This window comes from Syngnathus leptorhynchus, unplaced genomic scaffold (genome assembly GCF_054491065.1).
Source record: "Syngnathus leptorhynchus isolate UIUO unplaced genomic scaffold, UIUO_Slep HiC_scaffold_625, whole genome shotgun sequence".
NCBI classification, from domain to species: Eukaryota; Metazoa; Chordata; class Actinopteri; order Syngnathiformes; family Syngnathidae; genus Syngnathus; species Syngnathus leptorhynchus.
The window spans coordinates 15,001-25,397 of record NW_028232512.1 but is presented as its reverse complement, the minus strand read 5'-3'; positions in this window follow the sequence as shown (position 1 = coordinate 25,397).

Here is a 10,397-nt window from a genome sequence, read left to right as displayed (position 1 = left end):
TTCGCTCGCTAGTGCCGTTGGCACTTAGAAAATTTTTCGTTTGTCATGAGCTCCGGGCGGAGAGCGGCGTTTTTCGTCTTCCGGGTTCGACCCGGGAACCAGCGCCGAGCGGACACATTCGCTCGCTAGTGCCGTTGGCACTTAGAAAATTTTTCGTTTGTCATGAGCTCCGGGCGGAGAGCGGCGTTTTTCGTCTTCCGGGTTCGACCCGGGAACCAGCGCCGAGCGGACACATTCGCTCGCTAGTGCCGTTGGCACTTAGAAAATTTTTCGTTTGTAATGAGCTCCGGGCGGAGAGCGGCGTTTTTCGTCTTCCGGGTTCGACCCGGGAACCAGCGCCGAGCGGACACATTCGCTCGCTAGTGCCGTTGGCACTTAGAAAATTTTTCGTTTGTCATGAGCTCCGGGCGGAGAGCGGCGTTTTTCGTCTTCCGGGTTCGACCCGGGAACCAGCGCCGAGCGGACACATTCGCTCGCTAGTGCCGTTGGCACTTAGAAAATTTTTCGTTTGTCATGAGCTCCGGGCGGAGAGCGGCGTTTTTCGTCTTCCGGGTTCGACCCGGGAACCAGCGCCGAGCGGACACATTCGCTCGCTAGTGCCGTTGGCACTTAGAAAATTTTTCGTTTGTCATGAGCTCCGGGCGGAGAGCGGCGTTTTTCGTCTTCCGGGTTCGACCCGGGAACCAGCGCCGAGCGGACACATTCGCTCGCTAGTGCCGTTGGCACTTAGAAAATTTTTCGTTTGTCATGAGCTCCGGGCGGAGAGCGGCGTTTTTCGTCTTCCGGGTTCGACCCGGGAACCAGCGCCGAGCGGACACATTCGCTCGCTAGTGCCGTTGGCACTTAGAAAATTTTTCGTTTGTCATGAGCTCCGGGCGAGGACCGGCGTTTTTCGTCTTCCGGGTTCGACCCGGGAACCAGCGCCGAGCGGACACATTCGCTCGCTAGTGCCGTTGGCACTTAGAAAATTTTTCGTTTGTCATGAGCTCCGGGCGAGGACCGGCGTTTTTCGTCTTCCGGGTTCGACCCGGGAACCAGCGCCGAGCGGACACATTCGCTCGCTAGTGCCGTTGGCACTTAGAAAATTTTTCGTTTGTCATGAGCTCCGGGCGGAGACCGGCATTTTTCGTCATTCGAGGCCGACGGGGGAACCAGCCGGAGCGGACACGTTTGCTCGGAAGAGCCGTTGGCACTTAGAAAAAATTCCGTGTCTCGTGAGCTCCAGGGGGGACAGGCTGGTTTTATTCATCCGTAGCCGACATGGGAACCAGCGCGGAGCGGATTGGTGTTGCGCTGCCATATACCTCATCTCTCTCAGGAGTCCCCCCCTTATACGTGCCGATGGTGTTTTGGAAAACGGGGGGTAACTGGATGAGTACACTGACTAGGGGGACCAGTACACTAGCGAGTGGGACCAGTACACTGACTAGTGGGACCAACACACTATGAGCGCCTGGTACCTAAAATGGAAGTATAGAGGCCGAATTTCGGGCAAGATCACGCCGTGTTAGGCTTCCAGGACCTCGGCTAAGCAATTTTAACGGGTCGCCCGGTTCTTTTTTGATCCAGCCCGGTTCTTTTTTTTATCCAGCCCGGTTCTTTTTACACTTCCAGCTGGAGCTCGGGAGCGGCTTTTTGCACAAGATCACGCCGTGTTAGGCTTCCAGGACCTCGGCTAAGCAATTTTAACGGGTCGCCCGGTTCTTTTTTTTATCCAGCCCGGTTCTTTTTTTATCCAGCCCGGTTCTTTTTACACTTCCAGCTGAAGCTCGGGAGCGGCTTTTTGCACAAGAACACGCCGTGTTAGGCTTCCAGGACCTCGGCTAAGCAATTTTAACGGGTCGCCCGGTTCTTTTTTGATCCAGCCCGGTTCTTTTTTTTATCCAGCCCGGTTCTTTTTACACTTCCAGCTGGAGCTTGGGAGCGGCTTTTTGCACAAGATCACGCCGGGTTAGGCTTCCAGGACCTCGGCTAAGCAATTTTAACGGGTCGCCCGGTTCTTTTTTGATCCAGCCCGGTTCTTTTTTTTATCCAGCCTGGTTCTTTTTACACTTCCAGCTGGAGCTCGGGAGCGGCTATTTGCACAAGATCACGCCGTGTTAGGCTTCCAGGACCTCGGCTAAGCAATTTTAACGGGTCGCCCGGTTCTTTTTTGATCCAGCCCGGTTCTTTTTTTTATCCAGCCCGGTTCTTTTTACACTTCCAGCTGGAGCTCGGGAGCGGCTTTTTGCACAAGATCACGCCGGGTTAGGCTTCCAGGACCTCGGCTAAGCAATTTTAACGGGTCCCCCGGTTCTTTTTTGATCCAGCCCGGTTCTTTTTTTATCCAGCCCGGTTCTTTTTACACTTCCAGCTGGAGCTCGGGAGCGGCTTTTTGCACAAGATCACGCCGTGTTAGGCTTCCAGGACCTCGGCTAAGCAATTTTAACGGGTCGCCCGGTTCTTTTTTGATCCAGCCCGGTTCTTTTTTTTATCCAGCCCGGTTCTTTTTACACTTCCAGCTGGAGCTCGGGAGCGGCTTTTTGCACAAGATCACGCCGTGTTAGGCTTCCAGGACCTCGGCTAAGCAATTTTAACGGGTCGCCCGGTTCTTTTTTGATCCAGCCCGGTTCTTTTTTTTATCCAGCCTGGTTCTTTTTACACTTCCAGCTGGAGCTCGGGAGCGGCTTTTTGCACAAGATCACGCCGTGTTAGGCTTCCAGGACCTCGGCTAAGCAATTTTAACGGGTCGCCCGGTTCTTTTTTGATCCAGCCCGGTTCTTTTTTTTTATCCAGCCCGGTTCTTTTTACACTTCCAGCTGGAGCTCGGGAGCGGCTTTTTGCACAAGAACACGCCGTGTTAGGCTTCCAGGACCTCGGCTAAGCAATTTTAACGGGTCGCCCGGTTCTTTTTTGATCCAGCCCGGTTCTTTTTTTTATCCAGCCCGGTTCTTTTTACACTTCCAGCTGGAGCTCGGGAGCGGCTTTTTGCACAAGATCACGCCGTGTTAGGCTTCCAGGACCTCGGCTAAGCAATTTTAACGGGTCGCCCGGTTCTTTTTTGATCCAGCCCGGTTCTTTTTTTTATCCAGCCCGGTTCTTTTTACACTTCCAGCTGGAGCTCGGGAGCGGCTTTTTGCACAAGAACACGCCGTGTTAGGCTTCCAGGACCTCGGCTAAGCAATTTTAACGGGTCGCCCGGTTCTTTTTTTGATCCAGCCCGGTTCTTTTTTTATCCAGCCCGGTTCTTTTTACACTTCCAGCTGGAGCTCGGGAGCGGCTTTTTGCACAAGATCACGCCGTGTTAGGCTTCCAGGACCTCGGCTAAGCAATTTTAACGGGTCGCCCGGTTCTTTTTTTGATCCAGCCCGGTTCTTTTTTTATCCAGCCCGGTTCTTTTTACACTTCCAGCTGGAGCTCGGGAGCGGCTTTTTGCACAAGATCACGCCGTGTTAGGCTTCCAGGACCTCGGCTCAGCAATTTTAACGGGTCGCCCGGTTCTTTTTTGATCCAGCCCGGTTCTTTTTTTATCCAGCCCGGTTCTTTTTACACTTCCAGCTGGAGCTCGGGAGCGGCTTTTTGCACAAGATCACGCCGTGTTAGGCTTCCAGGACCTCGGCTAAGCAATTTTAACGGGTCGCCCGGTTCTTTTTTTGATCCAGCCCGGTTCTTTTTTTTTTATCCAGCCTGGTTCTTTTTACACTTCCAGCTGGAGCTCGGGAGCGGCTTTTTGCACAAGATCACGCCGTGTTAGGCTTCCAGGACCTCGGCTAAGCAATTTTAACGGGTCGCCCGGTTCTTTTTTGATCCAGCCCGGTTCTTTTTCCACTTCCAGCTGGAGCTCAGCAGCGGCTTTTTGCACAAGATCACGCCGGGTTAGGCTTCCAGGACCTCGGCTAAGCACTTCTAACGGGTCGCCCGGTTCTTTTTTTGAACCAGCCCGGTTCTTTTTACACTTCCAGCTGGAGCTCAGCAGCGGCTTTTTGCACAAGATCACGCCGGGTTAGGGTTCCAGGACCTCGGCTAAGCAATTTTAACGGGCCGCCCGGTTCTTTTTTTGATCCAGCCCGGTTCTTTTTACACTTCCAGCTGGAGCTCAGCAGCGGCTTTTTGCACAAGATCACGCCGGGTTAGGCTTCCAGGACCTCGGCTAAGCACTTGTAACGGGCCCTGGTCCACCCCTGCCAGCGCATTTCAAAACTTGGCATTAATTTCGACCTAAGAGACGAAGTCTGATTTTTTTCTACCACTTGGGCGGCCTTTTTGCACCCAGAACACCCGCACCGGCACCATAAATTCGAAGGGTGCCGAGTGCGTCGGCGCAGATTCTGCGACGGAGTGACACTTCCCTCTTGTGGACATTCGGCGGTAGGTGAAATGCGCACTCGGTCTTCTCTTTTCTTTTCCTTCCAGTGAAACTTTGGCAACATTCTGCGAGCTGCTGGCTTCCAGAACCTCGGCCAAGCAGGTGGAGGATTTTTTTCCACTTCCAGCTGGAGGTGAGGAGGGACTTTTTGGGCAAGATCACGCCGACTTAGCAAGCAAGGTGGAAGTGCCAGCATGCAGTGGCTGGAAGTGTGGATGTGGAGCTCCAGCACCCTCCCTGCCTATGGAAGTGTGGAGCTCCAGCACCCTCCCTGCCTATGGAAGTGTGGAGCTCCAGCACCCTCCCTGCCTATGGAAGTGTGGAGCTCCAGCACCCTCCCTGCCTATGGAAGTGTGGAGCTCCAGCACCCTCCCTGCCTATGGAAGTGTGGAGCTCCAGCACCCTCCCTGCCTATGGAAGTGTGGAGCTCCAGCACCCTCCCTGCCTATGGAAGTGTGGAGCTCCAGCACCCTCCCTGCCTATGGAAGTGTGGAGCTCCAGCACCCTCCCTGCCTATGGAAGTGTGGAGCTCCAGCACCCTCCCTGCCTATGGAAGTGTGGAGCTCCAGCACCCTCCCTGCCTATGGAAGTGTGGAGCTCCAGCACCCTCCCTGCCTATGGAAGTGTGGAGCTCCAGCACCCTCCCTGCCTATGGAAGTGTGGAGCTCCAGCACCCTCCCTGCCTATGGAAGTGTGGAGCTCCAGCACCCTCCCTGCCTATGGAAGTGTGGAGCTCCAGCACCCTCCCTGCCTATGGAAGTGTGGAGCTCCAGCACCCTCCCTGCCTATGGAAGTGTGGAGCTCCAGCACCCTCCCTGCCTATGGAAGTGTGGAGCTCCAGCACCCTCCCTGCCTATGGAAGTGTGGAGCTCCAGCACCCTCCCTGCCTATGGAAGTGTGGAGCTCCAGCACCCTCCCTGCCTATGGAAGTGTGGAGCTCCAGCACCCTCCCTGCCTATGGAAGTGTGGAGCTCCAGCACCCTCCCTGCCTATGGAAGTGTGGAGCTCCAGCACCCTCCCTGCCTATGGAAGTGTGGAGCTCCAGCACCCTCCCTGCCTATGGAAGTGTGGAGCTCCAGCACCCTCCCTGCCTATGGAAGTGTGGAGCTCCAGCACCCTCCCTGCCTATGGAAGTGTGGAGCTCCAGCACCCTCCCTGCCTATGGAAGTGTGGAGCTCCAGCACCCTCCCTGCCTATGGAAGTGTGGAGCTCCAGCACCCTCCCTGCCTATGGAAGTGTGGAGCTCCAGCACCCTCCCTGCCTATGGAAGTGTGGAGCTCCAGCACCCTCCCTGCCTATGGAAGTGTGGAGCTCCAGCACCCTCCCTGCCTATGGAAGTGTGGAGCTCCAGCACCCTCCCTGCCTATGGAAGTGTGGAGCTCCAGCACCCTCCCTGCCTATGGAAGTGTGGAGCTCCAGCACCCTCCCTGCCTATGGAAGTGTGGAGCTCCAGCACCCTCCCTGCCTATGGAAGTGTGGAGCTCCAGCACCCTCCCTGCCTATGGAAGTGTGGAGCTCCAGCACCCTCCCTGCCTATGGAAGTGTGGAGCTCCAGCACCCTCCCTGCCTATGGAAGTGTGGAGCTCCAGCACCCTCCCTGCCTATGGAAGTGTGGAGCTCCAGCACCCTCCCTGCCTATGGAAGTGTGGAGCTCCAGCACCCTCCCTGCCTATGGAAGTGTGGAGCTCCAGCACCCTCCCTGCCTATGGAAGTGTGGAGCTCCAGCACCCTCCCTGCCTATGGAAGTGTGGAGCTCCAGCACCCTCCCTGCCTATGGAAGTGTGGAGCTCCAGCACCCTCCCTGCCTATGGAAGTGTGGAGCTCCAGCACCCTCCCTGCCTATGGAAGTGTGGAGCTCCAGCACCCTCCCTGCCTATGGAAGTGTGGAGCTCCAGCACCCTCCCTGCCTATGGAAGTGTGGAGCTCCAGCACCCTCCCTGCCTATGGAAGTGTGGAGCTCCAGCACCCTCCCTGCCTATGGAAGTGTGGAGCTCCAGCACCCTCCCTGCCTATGGAAGTGTGGAGCTCCAGCACCCTCCCTGCCTATGGAAGTGTGGAGCTCCAGCACCCTCCCTGCCTATGGAAGTGTGGAGCTCCAGCACCCTCCCTGCCTATGGAAGTGTGGAGCTCCAGCACCCTCCCTGCCTATGGAAGTGTGGAGCTCCAGCACCCTCCCTGCCTATGGAAGTGTGGAGCTCCAGCACCCTCCCTGCCTATGGAAGTGTGGAGCTCCAGCACCCTCCCTGCCTATGGAAGTGTGGAGCTCCAGCACCCTCCCTGCCTATGGAAGTGTGGAGCTCCAGCACCCTCCCTGCCTATGGAAGTGTGGAGCTCCAGCACCCTCCCTGCCTATGGAAGTGTGGAGCTCCAGCACCCTCCCTGCCTATGGAAGTGTGGAGCTCCAGCACCCTCCCTGCCTATGGAAGTGTGGAGCTCCAGCACCCTCCCTGCCTATGGAAGTGTGGAGCTCCAGCACCCTCCCTGCCTATGGAAGTGTGGAGCTCCAGCACCCTCCCTGCCTATGGAAGTGTGGAGCTCCAGCACCCTCCCTGCCTATGGAAGTGTGGAGCTCCAGCACCCTCCCTGCCTATGGAAGTGTGGAGCTCCAGCACCCTCCCTGCCTATGGAAGTGTGGAGCTCCAGCACCCTCCCTGCCTATGGAAGTGTGGAGCTCCAGCACCCTCCCTGCCTATGGAAGTGTGGAGCTCCAGCACCCTCCCTGCCTATGGAAGTGTGGAGCTCCAGCACCCTCCCTGCCTATGGAAGTGTGGAGCTCCAGCACCCTCCCTGCCTATGGAAGTGTGGAGCTCCAGCACCCTCCCTGCCTATGGAAGTGTGGAGCTCCAGCACCCTCCCTGCCTATGGAAGTGTGGAGCTCCAGCACCCTCCCTGCCTATGGAAGTGTGGAGCTCCAGCACCCTCCCTGCCTATGGAAGTGTGGAGCTCCAGCACCCTCCCTGCCTATGGAAGTGTGGAGCTCCAGCACCCTCCCTGCCTATGGAAGTGTGGAGCTCCAGCACCCTCCCTGCCTATGGAAGTGTGGAGCTCCAGCACCCTCCCTGCCTATGGAAGTGTGGAGCTCCAGCACCCTCCCTGCCTATGGAAGTGTGGAGCTCCAGCACCCTCCCTGCCTATGGAAGTGTGGAGCTCCAGCACCCTCCCTGCCTATGGAAGTGTGGAGCTCCAGCACCCTCCCTGCCTATGGAAGTGTGGAGCTCCAGCACCCTCCCTGCCTATGGAAGTGTGGAGCTCCAGCACCCTCCCTGCCTATGGAAGTGTGGAGCTCCAGCACCCTCCCTGCCTATGGAAGTGTGGAGCTCCAGCACCCTCCCTGCCTATGGAAGTGTGGAGCTCCAGCACCCTCCCTGCCTATGGAAGTGTGGAGCTCCAGCACCCTCCCTGCCTATGGAAGTGTGGAGCTCCAGCACCCTCCCTGCCTATGGAAGTGTGGAGCTCCAGCACCCTCCCTGCCTATGGAAGTGTGGAGCTCCAGCACCCTCCCTGCCTATGGAAGTGTGGAGCTCCAGCACCCTCCCTGCCTATGGAAGTGTGGAGCTCCAGCACCCTCCCTGCCTATGGAAGTGTGGAGCTCCAGCACCCTCCCTGCCTATGGAAGTGTGGAGCTCCAGCACCCTCCCTGCCTATGGAAGTGTGGAGCTCCAGCACCCTCCCTGCCTATGGAAGTGTGGAGCTCCAGCACCCTCCCTGCCTATGGAAGTGTGGAGCTCCAGCACCCTCCCTGCCTATGGAAGTGTGGAGCTCCAGCACCCTCCCTGCCTATGGAAGTGTGGAGCTCCAGCACCCTCCCTGCCTATGGAAGTGTGGAGCTCCAGCACCCTCCCTGCCTATGGAAGTGTGGAGCTCCAGCACCCTCCCTGCCTATGGAAGTGTGGAGCTCCAGCACCCTCCCTGCCTATGGAAGTGTGGAGCTCCAGCACCCTCCCTGCCTATGGAAGTGTGGAGCTCCAGCACCCTCCCTGCCTATGGAAGTGTGGAGCTCCAGCACCCTCCCTGCCTATGGAAGTGTGGAGCTCCAGCACCCTCCCTGCCTATGGAAGTGTGGAGCTCCAGCACCCTCCCTGCCTATGGAAGTGTGGAGCTCCAGCACCCTCCCTGCCTATGGAAGTGTGGAGCTCCAGCACCCTCCCTGCCTATGGAAGTGTGGAGCTCCAGCACCCTCCCTGCCTATGGAAGAGCCACCTCCGCGGGCATGCTGCTCAACCACGCCGGCCCAGAGTTCCAGCCGCTCGGCTACACTCTCTCACAAGCCCCGCCTGGAGCTCCCCAGCCCGCCCCTGGTACCTCAACTACCGAGGCCAGCCGCTCGACCAGGCCGGCCCAGAGTTCCAGCCGCTCGGCTTCACTCTCTCACAAGCCCCGCCTGGAGCTCCCCAGCCCGCCCCTGGTACCTCAACTACCGAGGCCAGCCGCTCGACCACGCCGGCGCAGAGTTCCAGCCGCTCGGATAAGCTCTGCCACTCTCCCGCTAAGCAGCCACCGGTAACGGGGAAATGTCGCCGCCTTGTGGACACGCCCTTGTAAATGAATGGGCTTTCGCACTTAGTGCAATTTTCGCCAGCTCCGTGGCTGCAAGTATGGAGCTATGGAGCCACCAGCCAGGCTGGAGCTCTGGAGCTCTGGAAGTATGGAGCTCTGGAGCTCTGGAGCTATGGAGCTATGGAGCTATGGAGCTATGGAGCTATGGAGCTCTGGGGCTATGGAGCTATGGAGCTATGGAGCTATGGAAGTATGGAGCTATGGAGCTATGGAGCTATGGAAGTATGGAAGTATGGAGCTATGGAGCTATGGAAGTACGGAGCTATGGAGCTATGGAAGTATGGAAGTATGGTAGTATGGAGCTATGGAGCTATGGAGCTATGGAGCTCTGGAGCTCTGGAGCTATGGAGCTATGGAAGTAGGGAGCTATGGAGCTATGGATGTATGGAGCTATGGAGCCACCAGCCAGCCAGGCTGGAGCTATGGAAGTATGGAGCCATGGAGCTCCGGAGCTATGGAAGTATGGAGCTATGGAGCTCTGGTGCTATGGAGCTATGGAGCTCTGGTGCTATGGAGCTATGGAGCTCTGGTGCTATGGAGCTATGGAGCTCTGGTGCTATGGAGCTATGGAGCTCTGGTGCTATGGAGCTATGGAGCTCTGGTGCTATGGAGCTATGGAGCTCTGGTGCTATGGAGCTATGGAGCTCTGGTGCTATGGAGCTATGGAGCTCTGGTGCTATGGAGCTATGGAGCTCTGGTGCTATGGAGCTATGGAGCTCTGGTGCTATGGAGCTATGGAGCTCTGGTGCTATGGAGCTATGGAGCTCTGGTGCTATGGAGCTATGGAGCTCTGGTGCTATGGAGCTATGGAGCTATGGAGCTCTGGTGCTATGGAGCTATGGAGCTCTGGTGCTATGGAGCTATGGAGCTCTGGTGCTATGGAGCTATGGAGCTCTGGTGCTATGGAGCTCTGGTGCTATGGAGCTATGGAGCTCTGGTGCTATGGAGCTCTGGAGCTCTGGAGGTATGGAGCTATGGAGCCACCAGCCAGCACCCTCCGTGGCTGGATCAATGGAAGTGTTTTAGGTACCAGGCAGCCAAAGGGCCGAGGCCTCACGCTCGACCACGCCGGCGCAGAGTTCCAGCCGCTCGGATAAGCTCTGTCACTCACCCGCCGCGCAGCCACCGGTAACGGGGAAATGTCGCCGCCTTGTGGACACGCCGTTGTAAATGAATGGGCTTTCGCACTTAGTGCAATTTTAGCCAACTCTCTGACTGGAGCTATGGAAGTATGGAGCTATGGAGCCACCAGCCACCCAGGCTGGAGCTATGGAGCTATGGAGCTCTGGTGCTATGGAGCTATGGAGCTCTGGTGCTATGGAGCTATGGAGCTCTGGTGCTATGGAGCTATGGAGCTCTGGTGCTATGGAGCTATGGAGCTCTGGTGCTATGGAGCTATGGAGCTCTGGTGCTATGGAGCTATGGAGCTCTGGTGCTATGGAGCTATGGAGCTCTGGTGCTATGGAGCTATGGAGCTCTGGTGCTATGGAGCTAT